The sequence below is a fragment of the Callorhinus ursinus genome, unplaced genomic scaffold, assembly GCF_003265705.2.
Source record: "Callorhinus ursinus isolate GAN/ISIS: 27379988/994484 unplaced genomic scaffold, GSC_fseal_2.0 scaffold7, whole genome shotgun sequence".
Lineage (NCBI taxonomy): Eukaryota > Metazoa > Chordata > Mammalia > Carnivora > Otariidae > Callorhinus > Callorhinus ursinus.
In genome coordinates, this window is record NW_027397069.1 from 19,967,360 (window position 1) to 19,982,665 (window position 15,306).

Consider the following 15,306-nt stretch of genomic DNA (forward strand, 5'->3'; position numbering starts at 1 on the left):
AATTATGATATTATCATTATGGTTTATACATCACTTGTTTATCTCAGTAAACAAACATTGCACAGGGAAGCAAAAACCCAGATGGGATGGCAAATATCTTTATAGTAGAGAATAAAACAAAAAATATACACCATTTTATGAGCTACTTACATCTAAACATAGCTATCGTTAATAACTGAGGGTCATTGGGAAGGAGAATAAACTGTGAGTTATCACTCATTGTGTTATTAATGGCTAAGTGATTAAAATGCCAAAAATTCTTGTTCAAGTCCTGAAAATGAAAAGCTGGCCAGGGCTAGGGTGGGAAGGGACAAGCAAAAGGAAGGAAGGAGGGAAGGAAGGAAAAGAGACAAGGAGGGTGGAAGGAAGAAAGGAAGGAAGAAAAAACATATGGGTTAAAGTAGGGTGAGAGTAGACTTTTTTGTTTTAGTTAAATCCTAATAATTTCTTAATTCTTTTCCAGTTTAAGTAAATACAAATGAGAATTTCTTTGTAAATAAAACAGTGTCATTAAATGGTCTAAATTATATAAAGATCATAAAAATTCCAGAAGTATATATTTCCAGAGTAAACTGAAAGAGGTCAGCCTCTAGAAATTTGCCCTGTGGGTATACTCATAAAATTTCACCTGAATCTTCTTTGAAAGATATAAACATAAAATTAAAAAAAATAAAGAAATGTGTAAGCTCCCATAATAATGGTGAGTATAATGTGTCATCCATGCTGACAATTGTTTTTTGAAGTCACAAATTTCTTTGATTAAGACAAAAAAAGGAACGTGATTCCATGTACCAAAACATTGCACAAAAAATTAATACCTCTTAAGTACGGATAAAATGGACTTTAGTATCTCACTTTTCCTGACTTCTTTTTCTCTTCCTCATTCTCCTTTCCCTCACCTCTTTTTTCCTTCCTATATTGAATTTGTGAAAGTAAACTATATTTTTGAAGAGGTAAATACTGTTGCTGCAAATTGCTGATATCATGCTTCGTCTGCATTCTAATTCTGCATATTTCAGGCGTTTGGTGTATGTCTCCAATTCCCTTGGTTTCACTGACAAGTCACAGTAATGCAGTGCCTGTCTCACACATGGCTTTCAGTAAAACTTATTGATTGAACAAATGAGTTCAGGTACATCATGAAACAGTGACTCATTTTCCTTGTGAGGTTTCCCATTGCATTAAAATTCTTCTCTGCCTTAGTAATTTCCCACAAATTAAGTCATTTAAAACAGCACAAATTTATTATCTTAAAGGACCAGAAGTTCAATACAGGTCTCACTGGACTAACATCAAGTTGTTTAGTAAGGCTGTATTTATTACTGGAGGTTTGGGGAAAGAATATGCTTCTAGACTCATTCTAGTTGTTGGAAGAATCCAGTTCCTTGCAGTTGTAGGACCTGAGCCCCTGTTTCCTGGATCGCTGTCAGTTTGCAGCTGTCTTTAGCTCCTAAAGGTCTCTCTTCTGTCCTTACATGTGGACCGTTTCAGCTCAAAACCAGCAACAGTGCATTGAGTCCTTTTGTTTTGCTTCTCTCTTTACTTTTAATGAATCATGTGATTACTTGAACCCACATGGATAATCCAGGGTAATGTCCCTATTTTAAGGTCTATAATCTAAATTACATCTGTGAAGTCCTCTTTTGACATTCAATATAACATATTCACAAATTCCTGAAAATTAGGGCATGGACATCTTTGGGATGTTATATACCCATGTTTTCTTTACTACTCATTTGATTATTGAAGTGACTGACGACAAAAGAGTAGCTCAAATTTTGTGTGTTTTAGAATACTTGAAGTCAAAATGATCCTTGGAGTCTTAGGAGGAACTTCTTTCCTCTTCAAATATTGCACTTGCTGATAGCTATCACTAAATATTTATCTACCCTGGAGTAATAAGTGCTTCATCATCACTGTTTAAAGTCACATGGATGTATCTTTTTGACCACCATTTCCTCAGTGTAATTTGGCAGGAATAATAGGGGAATGGGATTAACTATGCTCAGGTATCACAAGGGTCCACAAACAAGACTTAATATTGCTAAGACATGGCATTAATCTCCTCGTGAAGGTTAGATTTCAAGAAATAGTGAGTTAACTTGTAGGTAATTAGCATGATCATTTGTAGTTGGTTGATATGTGATTATTGGAGTCTATGGCTTAGGTTTGCATACATTAAAGTTGTTAAATATATATTTTAAATATGAGATTTAGTAATGAAGATTATAATTTCAGGATTTATGTTTACTAAATTCAACTTTAATAACAATGTCTTATATTTATATAGTACTACATGGCTCAGAAAGTGTTTTTCCCTATATTAATAAATATAAGTCTTACAACCCTGTAAAGTTATTATGACAAAGTATATAATCTCTATCAAATGACAGATTGAATGTGTGGCCATGATCCTAAACTGAATCTTTCAGTTCCTTGTTTCACTATCTAGCTTTCTGTGTTTTTGTTTGTATGTGTGTGTTAGTAAAAATATTATTCAAAGATAAGATATAAAACTAGATAAGACTGTGTGATAAAAATTATATAAAATCTTCTAAAAGCAAAAGGATGGAGTAAATAGATTCTGGAAGATCTGTCCCTACAGCTCTATTTTTCAAACCTCCACTAGGAATTGGGAGAGGCTAAGCATACTATAGATAAGATATTGGTTACTTCAAAACTTTAGTTACTTAACAGTTTTACCAACATCTGACAACTTCAACATTTTTATTCTTTTTTTCTTGAGATAGTGTTCATTTATTTGATGCCTACATTTACACAGGTTATATAACTTCACCACAAAAAACAGTTAAAATAATTAAAGTCAATAACACACTCAAGGGCAAACATTTGTCAGTCACTATATGTCACACGCTTATTTATGCACTGCAGCCTGAGGTAGAATTTCCTTGAATTATAGCTACCCAAACTCTAAAAATTCTAATTATTTTTGTTATTGGATCAACCAAAGCAATGAAATCACAGAGTATAACAACAACAACAAAAAAAAAAACAAAAAGACCAAGAGCTTCCCAGAACATTCCTCTAACATAGAAGTTGGACATCTATTCCAAATCAAAAGTTTTTAAATAATTTTGTTCAATTGTATATCCTGTTCTATTTTATAAAAATGAATCTCTTGTGGCAATGAAATCTTTATTTAATTTATAGTGCATAAATGCACTGTCTTAACATTCCACCAAATATATTTGAAATTTAATGTCAGAATTATTTCCTATTGTATATTTGTTTAGTAATTCACAATCTTTGAGGTTCTGATTGATATTGAACCTGTACTGCATTATAATTTACTAGATCTTTTCAATAGCAATGAATTGTGACAACTCATAAAATACTCTACATTGCCTTGTTTATTTCAAGGACATTTCTCTAATATAGAACAAAATGAAATCAGGTGAAGACAAGCCAAATTTTAAAGAGAACACTATTTAGTATTGTGAACTGCATTCCTTGAGTGGCACAAGCAAAATGACTGTCTAGGGTGTGACAAATACAGTAAATTAGGAAAGATGTCTCAGTGTTTAGGATTTCCTACCAAATGGTTTCTTTAATCATTAAACACTGACCTAATCTAGGAGAGAAGTTAATGAAATCTGGTTAGAAATCTATTGCACTTGACCAAAATGGCCTTCACGTTCCCCTCAGATTGACTAAAAACATTAGACATGCTTCTTCTTGATTTTTGTCTTCTGACCTCCCTTTTCTTAGAACATTCACTTTAGAAAACTTGTAATTGTCAATCCTTTCTCTGCCCCTTTGAGATGTAAATCTTTTTGAAAAAGCTCTTGTCAGTTTTACAACCAAGGACTGTATTTCTCAAGGACCTGGGAGCCATCCCTTTGAAACACAAACTTCAAGGAAGGTAGCACCCCTGTTCCCAGTTTTCTGTAGGAGGACAGCGGCCTAAGAGCATCTTAATCCATGTTTTAAAGCTGTCTCCTGTCCTGTCCACTTCCCAATTCAATTCTTGTCATCTCTCCCACTTTTGTTTTATGGAGGTGGGGCTCACACTCAGTTCTGGCCTTTCTCTCCTATTGCATAGTCTTTAATAGCCTTCCTTGTCCATTTGACTTTATCCTGTGCAATTTTTCCTTGACACTTGGTAAGACAACACTTAACCATGAATATCAGAAAATGAGGAAGGAAAACTCTCTTTAATTTATAATATGTAACATTAAAATTAAAAAAGCATTTTTGGATCATGATAAATATTAAGCACCTTTTAAGCATATGCTTTTGTCTTTCTACTTACTGAAAATTGCACTAAAATGAAATTTTAAGGTGCAACAAGAAAGAAAATATTAACAATGTAGAGAAGAGAGTGGCTCAGAGGTGACAATTTATGAGAGAATTCATCAAATTTCAAGAAGAGAGTAGATGAAAGAGGAATGTGGAAAATTCCAAAGCTAAGATTCCTAGAATATACTTGGGGCATCTCTAGAGTATATGACAGTCAGTGTGCCCATTACAACATTGATGGGGCTCGGGGCTCCTATCAGAATTGCCTACAGAAAACAGAGGAGACGCAGGGCTGCACTTTGAGAGCTCATGGAAGGATACAAAACCAGGCAACTGGATCATCCTTCCCTCTTCCCCAGACAGAGCAAAGGCTATTAAGTACAGAATGGACAAAATTTTTGAGTTAATTTTTCTATAAACTAAAAAACAAAAACCAACCAACTTGCCCAGCAAACAAACAATAATACAAAAGGCTTAGTTCCACACTGAGGTTCTTGGGAAAGAATTCTTTCCATTTAGATATTTTGAGAGTCCCCAGATCTCAAGGGAAAACTGCCTTGTTTCACAGAATTCCTGCTCTAAGAAGAAACCTAAAAGGAGTTCTTTCCATACAATGGTAAAGAGAAAAATGGAAAAATCCACTAACCCTTTTTTGGAGTGTGAATGGACAATTGAAGGCTGACTGATGTGTGAAAAGAACTAACAACATAAAAATTAAACAGTAGATAAATTATTTCCCTTAAAAACCTATATGAAACTCACGGCCCAAATATAAAGCAAAACACTTGATAGAATGTAAGAGAATCCATTATCTATAGTTTCTTGTTCAGTTCTTTGTTACCTGTGCTGCCTTGCAAGGAAATCTTGTTTACTTGCTGATATTAAATATTTTTGTAATGAGTTATATTCTGGGTGAGTTATTTTTTATAGAGTTCTGCATGCACAAAGTGGCTTAAAATTCCTAAGTTTCTGGAATGAAAAAAGGAAAAGCTTCAGGTATGCCCCGATTGGATGTTGGTTGCCTGGGGAAGCTGGACGCTGGCTAGTTAGCTGCAAGGCATCTTATTTGATTTGTTTGGGAAACATATTTGGCTTTCTTTGGTTCGTCCTGAGTTATAAGGGAGGGGCAAAAATTAGTAAGCTGGTAATTCTTGACCAAATCTCAAGAGTTTGGCGAAGATTGCTACAGAAGCTGCAATCTAGCTTCCTGGGGTGGTTACTACAGAGGTTATTACGTGAGAGTTCTAATTTTTTATTTGGTCTGGTCATTGTCCTCTGTATAGTCATTTTCTTAAGGGTTTTAAATCCCCCAGAAGCCTGAGTTTTGCAGCTTTGACACCACTGCCACTCCCAAACACACACAGACACGCACACGCACGCCCGCGCGCGCACGCTGTGAAGGCATTAAACTCCAGTACACGAGATGGACTTTGTTGTGGCATTGCAGTGAGATGAACAGTTCACTTGTGCTTATTCACTCTGGCTTTGTGTTTCCTCCTCCTCCTCCTTCTCTTCCTTTCACTTCGGTATCTAGGGATTTACATTTATTTTCTTATTTTTTTAATTTTATTTTTTAAAGCTCAGTTATATAGCTGATTTTGTTGTTATAGTGCAAACTGCATTTCTATGAGTTAGGAGTAAGAGGACTTTGCATATTAGCTTGTCTTGCCACTTTAGCCAGAGTGTTTATTACATTTACAGAAATAAAAATCAGAAGATGAAGATACTTAGGGAAAAAAAGAGAATCGGGGAGCCTGGGGGGCTCAGTCGTTAAGCATCTGCCTTGGGCTCAAGTCAGGATCCCAGGGTCCAGGCATAGAGCCCTGCATCGGGCTCCCTGCTCGGCGGGGAGCCTGCTTCTTCCTCTCCCACTCCCCTTGCTTGCATTCCCTCTCTCACCGTCTCTCTCTCTGTGTCAAATAAATAAATAAAAAGAAAAAAAGAGAATAGAAAAAAGAGGCATAGTCTGACACTGAGGTATAATTTTTAAAAATGGAAAATTTACCATGAACACTAGTATGGTTTTGAAGGGCAGTATTAAGCTACAATCTCTAAGCATAAGTTACAAAATTGCGATTTATAGGGCTAGGCCTGTAAGGAAAAATGTGGTAAGGAACATTTTCTTAGGGGCGTTACATACTCAGTTTTCTGAAATTATTCACCATTGTTATGGGGATCCTTTGCTCTAAAATGCTCAGTGTTTAGATGTTGTCTTCTATGAAAGTGTGGTTCTTTCTTTGCATCCAACATCTCACACTGTGTCCTTAAAGAATCAACTATTTACTACACTTGCCCACACAGAAACACACTCTTTTATTCAATATTGCTCTGCTTTCTCTTTTTTCAAACTTACCTTGAAAGAAGAAATGAAAATTAAAAATAAGAGGCTTAGTTCTCCTTGTTGAAAGTAAAGAAAGAAACTTTCCCCTTTTCTTAGAGCATCACTTTGGGAAACATAATTTTTAAGTGCTTTCTCTCTTCGAAATGTGTATAAATATTTTTAGTTGCTAAATAAGCCTCTTGCCAGGACCCAGAGATGTCTTTTTCAGGAACACAGGAAACATCTCTTTCAAATGTAATCATCAAGGAAGATAAAGTCCTTACCTACCAAATTCTGTGGGAGCCCAGGAGCTTACCTAACAGACAGGTCTCTCCCTCCAAGTTGTAAAATTATCTCTTGTCATAAGGATAGAAGTTCATTTTTCCTTCAATTAAAAGCAATTAGCAAACCCAGATGGTCACCTTAATTACAAGGTGATTTTAAGATGAATATGTGTGACAAATGGTGCTTTCCATCTTCTTACTTAAGAATTAATTATTATTTGAGAACATGTATGTAATAGTTCGTGTCTGCTTGGTTATCTAACAGGGTGAGATTTCTTTCTGTTTTTACAATGTTTTAGTAGATTGTGGTTTGCATCACATTCTGGTGTAATGCTTAATCCATAATAAAATTATTTTCTTTCTCTATGACTTTATGAATAGGTTTTCTAGGTTGGCAGACGTTTTTTATTTTCAATCCCCCCAATAACCTCCTCTGAAATGGTTAAGATTCTACTTCTGGACAAAAACAGTTTCTGAAGGCACATTTTATAAAATTCAGAAGATGTTGCAACTCAATACAAACGGAGAAAGACTTACCTGTTCACAGGTAAGTTTTCATATAGATTGCTAAACCATTGGTCCAGAAGGAACTGAGAAAACCTCTCCTGCCATGCGGGCATGAGATTACGGCCTGAAGAATTGCAAACCATGTCCATCATCAGTAGTTTGTTACAGACATATGAACAGCTAAAATAGAATCTCCCTCTTCATTTCTGTTGGCACAATTGGGAAAAATGCTAGATTCATGCACTTCAAAATCCATGAAACTACCAAGGACCCTTTGCCAACAGAGAGCCTATGAAAATGAAGTTAAGCGGAGACTGATAGCAGAGCTGAAGCAGAAGTAGCAAGGGAGAGACTTAGAGTCCTAATGACACCCTTGGAATATTTCAGTCTAACTTTTCAGATTCAAGCCATTCTAATTTGTGCTTATATCATTTGTAAAATAAAAATTTGAACAAATTCACCAACTATGCCACATATAATGGTCTCATATGAAAGGAGTAAATCTCAAAATATCAAAAGGTTTTATTTATACATTTACTCCTCTTACAAATATTTATTGACCACCTATTACATGACACATACTCCTCTAGTACCAGGGATTTCTCAGTGAACATATCAGAGAAAAATACCCAGATTCAGCTCCTTCTATGCCAATGAAAGGGTTAGTCAAGGAAACAGGTAAACAATCAAAATGCGTAGAAAGAGAGCAAAGAAAACAAAATGCTTCGTGAAATAAAGAAATGAAGTGACAGGGAGGAGGAGTAGAAACTTAGATAAGGAGTCCAGGCAGACCTTATAGAGAAGGTGACTTTTTATTCAAAGACCTGAAGGAAATAAGAGGGTTTGCCAAGAGTATGCCTGGGGGAACACGGTCTCAGGAAGCAGGGATAGTGACAGCGCTCAGAAATGGGAGTGTGCCTGACGTGTTCAAGGGCACTGCCTAGACCAGGACAGCTGGACTAAGAGAATGAGTGAGGGAGTAGAAGGCGATGAGGTGGGAGGGTCGTCTGAGTGAGGCTCCGTGCTCCTCGGAAGGACTTTGACTTTTGCTCTGAATGAAATGGGGAGCCGCTTGACAAATCTATCAGATGATTGCCATTCAATTTATATAGTAAAATATATTATTCAGATTTTTCATCATATACTCTTTTAATAATAATATATGTGATTATAGCAATTAACATATTTCCCGTACTTCTCATTAACTGTTTCCTCATTTTGATAGTTCGGGACTCAGCTCTTTAGACTCAGAGATTAGATGGCACAAGGGTTCAGACTGGTAGACACACTTCCTTTAGCCTTATTGGTAATGTTTTATCTTTTTACAAGGAGAAAATACTATGAGTTAATTTTAATGACTACAATCAACTTTAAATGTTATAGAAAAAATACATTTGTGACTAGAATAAACTGTAAACGCTTCACTTCCTTTTGCTTATCTATCTTATCTTTGTGACACAAAAAGCTCTGAAGTTAAAGCACAGAACACTGAAACACCTAAAATAAGATAAGCCTAGCAAACCCCTATCCCTTATTCCTAGCAGAAAGAAAGAAAGAAAGAAAGAAAGAAAGAAAGAAAGAAAGAAAGAAAGGAGGGAGGAAGGAGGGAGGGAGGAAGGAAGGGAGACATTATGTCAGGTAATTTTGAAGAAATGCTTACTATAATGAAAAACCAAAAAGTTGATCTTAGTTTGCTTGTTATTTTTTTATATTTATGCCTTTTAAGAATCAATTACTTTCATTGTAATTTTCATAGTAATAGTTATTTTTTAAATGTATATGTGTAAGTAATGAAAATCTCAGATATGCTGCTTAGGTAGGGTTATCAAGGGACATCTTATCTGGTGCCTAGTGCAGTCAAATTTTCCTTCAATGATACAGCCTTGTCTTTGTGGCTAAACAGTGGATGTTTAGCTGCAATTCGGAAAGTCAGCTTTAAGTTAAATATATTTGAATCATGCTTCCTTCTTTCTCTTTCTAAATGTATTGCTTATATTTTAAATCCCTGTTTTCTCCAGCTTATAATCTAAACATACTGCAGAGTGCCTATTTTGTTTAAATTTGTAAAAACCAATTAAAAAACAGTTCTCATCATTTTTGATTTGCTCTCTAGCCTCAAAAAATGTAATCTAGAGATTGTGTTTGATTGCTGAAAGGCTGTTACAGAAAAATTACTCAATTATTAATTCCTGCAATGTATATTTTTCTCCTCCCAAAGGTGTTCATTTTGAAGAAAATATGTGGGGAAAAGGGAAAAAAGCCCCACAAATTAATAAAGCTTTCACAATTGTTTACTGATTATCAACAATGAAACCTGACAACTTAAAATTAAAATTGATAGCAGTCAGAATTGATGTCAATCATAAATTGATATAGGATCGAATCTCATTGTGATGATATAATATACTATCCTCCCCAAAGTATTTTTTCTTTATATTATTGAATGAAAAAAATAGGTCCAACTTTTTTATAATGCAGGTCAAAAGTAATGACTATTATAATATGGATATATAAAATTCATATAACATATTACAAATAATAAATTATAAAGTTAATTCATATATATATTATTTTCTTGTACCATCTGTCCCAGTGAAAGTTCTGAATAAGAAGCATAATGGGTAACTTTCCTTAATCTATTCTATCTACAACTCCAATTGGCTAGTGACTGCAGTTTCAGGAATTGTATCCAGTTTTAGGGTGGGTCTGATTCAGTTGAGCCAGAGGCTAGAAAACATTTTCTGTAAACGGCCAATTAGGAAATATTTTAAACTTCACTAACCAAGTGATAAAATGAAGGATATTACATAAGTATTTATATAACAAGGGAGAAAACACATTTCCACATATTTTATATTGTCAAAATTGAAAATTTTACTTATGAACACTAAAATTTGAATTTCTTGTAATTTTCCTGTGTCAAAAATATTTTTCTTTTGATTTTTTTTGACACATTTTAAAATGCAAAAATAATTTGATTCCTAGAGAGTACAAAAGCAGGCTGTGGACCAGCTTTGGCCTAAGGATGGAGTTAAAGGAAATTTAACCTCTCCCCACCCCCTTGCTTACTGGTTGCTGAGTGGCTCAGAATCCAGGCTTAACTATTTTAAATTCCATTCCAATACATAGACTTCCTGTTCACTTCCCATTTTAATCACAGTAGTCTCTCCTCTTTTTTTCATTATTTGGGTATTGTGTCCATTTTAAATTACCAAGGCCAGAATATTAATTCTCACTACATGCATAAAGATTAAATTTTCTGTTATGAACACATGATACACTATGGTTTATCTTAGTAACACTATATGTGAATCTTCTGCTTGCTCTTTTCACTCTAGACCAACCTATAATTCCCCTCTCCTTCGATCTCTCTCTCAAAGGACTTCCTTTAGTTGTTTCACATACTACTTATCTTTACACCTATTTGAAAAAAGAAAATCCCTCCCTTTAAAGTAGAACTTGTTAGGGCACCTGGGTGGCTCAGTCGTCAAGCAATCTGCCTTCAGCTCAGGTCATGATCCCAGGGTCCTGGGGTGGAGCCCCACATCAGGCTCCCTGCTCCGCGGGAAGCCTGCTTCTCCTTCCTCCGCTCCCCCTGCTTGTGTTCCCTTTCTCGCTATTTCTCTCTCTGTCAAATAAATAAATAAAATCTTAACAAATAAATAAATTAAATAAAGTAGAACTTGTCATTATATGAGGCAAATTAAAGGGTAAGATTATATGGCCACAGAACACTGAGTAAATGAAATGACTTCATGTTGAAATTACAGAAATTACAGCCATCGCTTCCTCTCTCAACTCCTGCCTGCTAGAACACCAACTCTAAGTACCCAGAATGGCGAAAGGGAATTAAGACTTGAATGCAGAGGAGTAGCAGGTGAGTCAAGGGGATCTGATTACAGAAAGTAATCGGATAACAGATTTTTTTATATACTAATTTGCTGAAGATTGCTTCATCAGGTAATTGTTTTAGAAGAGGAGCTATTTTTATCAGTAAGTTTTAAAAGGTGCTCTTATAGATGTCTATATATAAAAAAGGCTGATTGTTCATAATTTTTTCGGGTTCATTATCAAAATTGCTACCTTTGTTTTACACCCAAGGTGGATGTTAAATACAGAAACTCAGCTTAATAGCCAGTCATGATTAGAACCATGAAAAGGGATGTACCACAGGAATAGAACTGAAAAAACCTTGACCATCAGAGCAGTCTCATTCAGAGATGAACCTGAAAGCCCTCAAATAAGGTAACTTGGGTTGGAAATTGGGCTCAAAGTTGAACGTGCTGTGTGACCTTGGGAAAGTTAGCAGCCTTTCATAGGACTTGATTTATACATCTCTGAAGTAATGGACTTGTTTAGAGAATAATTGAGATAATTTATGTGTATACAGTTCATTGTATACTTAGAGATGTCCTAACTACTGAGTGCTTACAGTTTCTGAATTTTAGAAAGAAAAAAAACGTATCAAGAAAAATAGGCACTCAATAACAAACCCATTTTCTTTAAGAACCATGGTTGGGATTTAGCAGGTTTAAGCATATGTAAAAGTCCCTCCCCCTTAATAACATGGGAGTTTTAAAAAATGATTACAAATAAAGCCACCTATTTTTATTTAAATTGAGATTAACTCTGATTTTAAATCTCAACAAATGCCTAATACAAGAAAAAATCCAGATGAGGAAAATGATTATAAACTAACTTCTGTGTGTGTGTGTTTTTTGGTTTTTGGGGGGTTTTTTTGTTTTTTTGGGGTTTTTTTTTTAGATTTGAAAGCAATAGCTATTTCTACTGGATTAAAATGTGCCATAAGCAGGGACAAAATGTCCACTAATTAAGGAAATCAAATGATCTTCATTTGAAAATTAGTTTCTAATCAATTATTCAATTATCAAATTGTTATGGTCAAAATACTTTCGTTCACTCAATGAATGGGTCTCCATGACACCCTGTTGTACAATGATTCTTCTCACATGTATGGAGGATTTTCTTAATAATTTCCTGTTATTGTCATCTGCACTTCTCAATTGTCATCATCACCATGAGAAATTGACCTGCTTCTTACGTTATTCCTCAATATCCACTTCTATATTTTAAGGTTAAGTTCATAATACAGCCTTTTATAATCTCCCCCGACCTGCAGAAAGTCCTATTTTTAAGTACAAGGTATTTTGACAATATATTTTGACAAATTTACTCTTTTGGAGAAAAAAATAAATTAGATAGACAACTTTTACCAAGAGAAATCAGTGCAGTGCTTCGTTGTACAATTCATCACTATATTTGGGACACGTTTAGAAAATATAAAGACCAAAGTTCAACATTTTGTTTATATTGCAAACCTAATTTATTTATTTTTTAATAATTTTTATTGTTATGTTAATCACCATACATTACATCATTAGTTTTTGATGTAGTGTTCCATGAGCAAACCTAATTTAATAGAAAAAACACATGTATGAAATGTAAGCATGAATAATATTTTATCATTTGTATGTTTTTGTCTATGTTCATGTGAAAGCAACTTGTGAAAATGTAATTTTACAAAGTCCAAAGTAGCCACTGTAGCTTTCTCAACATTAAGTAAGAATGTTCAATAAGGCAAGGCCAATTCTAGGAAACCTTGATAGTTGTGGTTCCTAGTGTGAGCATCTACAAATGTTAACTCTGTTCCTGAAGGTAGATTAATGTCTGCTGCAGAGTGTGTGCTATTGTTGGATTGAATGACTTTGGCAGTTAGGTGTGTTATCTCTGATTTTGATGGTTCGTTCCAAAATACATTAATTTTTAGGAAGATGCTGTTAAAAATAAATTTTAACATTCTATCTGAAAAAGCTATTAAATATGGAGAAAGGTCTATATGTTAAGATGAAAGAGACATTTGATGTTGATCTTTGGAAAGACAATAAGTAGGTAAATTTACATTTCATTGAAAGAATTTTCTACAATGATTCCAAGATCTTTTCGTGGTATTGAAACATATAAACTCAAAGTTTTCTTGAAATACATACCCAGATTATCCAGCAAAAAAGACAATGTACAACAAAATTACTAATATTTAATAATAGATTTTTTTTATCTTGCATATTTATGGTTAAAAACTATTTGAAATTATCCTGCTATTCTTAGGTCATATTTGGCACTGGTTTTAAATTGTGATATAAGAGGTTCTGGGTCACTAGAGCAGGAAATGCCACTTTAGGAGAAAAGAAAAAATTGATTGAAGGGGCAGGGTTAATGGAGGTATGTCTTTGTCAGAAAATCCTGACATTAATAGGACTGGGTTATGTACTTATAAATATAGCATTCAGTAAGAAAAGCTTAGTGTTAGCTCAAAGTAGTTAGAAATATTAGAAATATTGGCAGGACAGTTGTGTAAAAAAGACAGATTACCTTTTAAAGAAGACCTAGAGTAACTAAATAAAAGTTTGTGTAAATTGGGACAAAACGCTAAGCATAATGAGAAGAGAATGAACAAGGTTATCCTTATTTCAAAGGTATATAAGTCTCTCTAGTAATTAATTCTGTGTCATACCAAGAGTAGAAAATTTAGCTGTTTAAAGTAGGATATTAGCTGATGCTTATGACCCATGTGCCCTTGAAGAAGTAGGTTAACCTTGCCTTTAGCTTCCTCTCAAGTCAAATGTGGGTTATATGAGATTATATAAACCTATAGCCTAGAACAGCATCCTCAATTAATTAAAACCATTATTCTTATTGGAGAATAGGATAGTTTATTTATTCAAATATTCTGGCTAGCTTTGCGCAGTGGCAGTATCATAGCCAATGAGGTTTATCCGAGGCGCGATTATTGCTAATTGAAAACAAATATTCTGGCTAATTGGGAAATATAACATATGCTATGCACAGGATTCATTTTTAATACAATACAGATTTGAATGAGAAGTCACAAAATAAATTAGAAGAGAAACACACTTAAAAATTCAGTGTTTCAATTCAAAATAACCATTATTAATATAAATTACCCTTTTATTCTAAAGATTTAGATGTCTCATTTAATCATCTTTATGCTTTATTTGAGATTTAATAGTCTTTGTCCTTGTTTAATAAATTGTTAAATTCTTCCATGACATAATCTCTCTCTGAAAATATGTCAATTTGATCAATATATGCCCTGAACTTTTTGTACATTTTATTTTACAATCTAGTTAATAAGTAGGATGTACATATGCATTCTCTATTTCCTATATTTATTAGAATTCCTACTGGAATCTTAGCTGCTTGTAGTCAGGCACTGGGTCTACATATTTTTTGTACTTTCAATGGCATGACACATTTTTGAAATATAAATGTTTAATAAATAATTGACAACCATTATGGTTTGAAATATACATACACACATTCATGTATATGTGTGTGTGCATGTATATACACAAATATTTTCAAATTGTGATCAAATGAGGGTTAATGTAAATCTTGCCTTTCCATGCCACTTTTTTAATTGGTAGCAGACTAACTTTCCCAACTGCCATTAAAAAGTATGAAATTGTTAGGGATGTTACTGGGAAGTAACACATAGAGAGAATCAAGCAGTTAGGGATCTGGAGCTTGTCCTAAATTTGTTAAATATTGGATATGGATGCCAGCAGGAGAGGCTGATGGGATCCTTACTACAAACATCTGGAAGGGCATTTTTAAAGCATATGAAATTTCTGTGTATTAATTTTGTATCTTGTGACTTTACTGAAGTCATTTATCAGTTCTAGTAGTTTTTTGAGGGAGTCCTTAGGGTTTTCTGTATATAGTATCAGGCCATTTGCAAATAGTGACAGTTTTTCTTCTTCCCCATCAATTTGGATACATTTTATTTCTTTTTCCTGTCTGATTGCTACAGTTAGGACTTTTTAGTACTATGTTGAATAAAAGTGCTGAGAGTAGACATCATTGTCTTGTTCCTGACTTTAGAGGAAAAGCTCT

At 34.2% G+C, this 15,306-nt stretch overlaps 1 non-coding gene across 1 annotated transcript; it reads left to right on the plus strand.

Moving 5' to 3' along the window:
• The first annotated feature begins 14,125 nt into the window (after positions 1–14,125).
• Positions 14,126–14,264, plus strand: LOC112826995 (U4 spliceosomal RNA). The gene has a single exon (XR_003209122.1). It is a non-coding gene; the product is annotated as a U4 spliceosomal RNA (small nuclear RNA).
• The last annotated feature ends 1,042 nt before the right edge of the window (positions 14,265–15,306 follow it).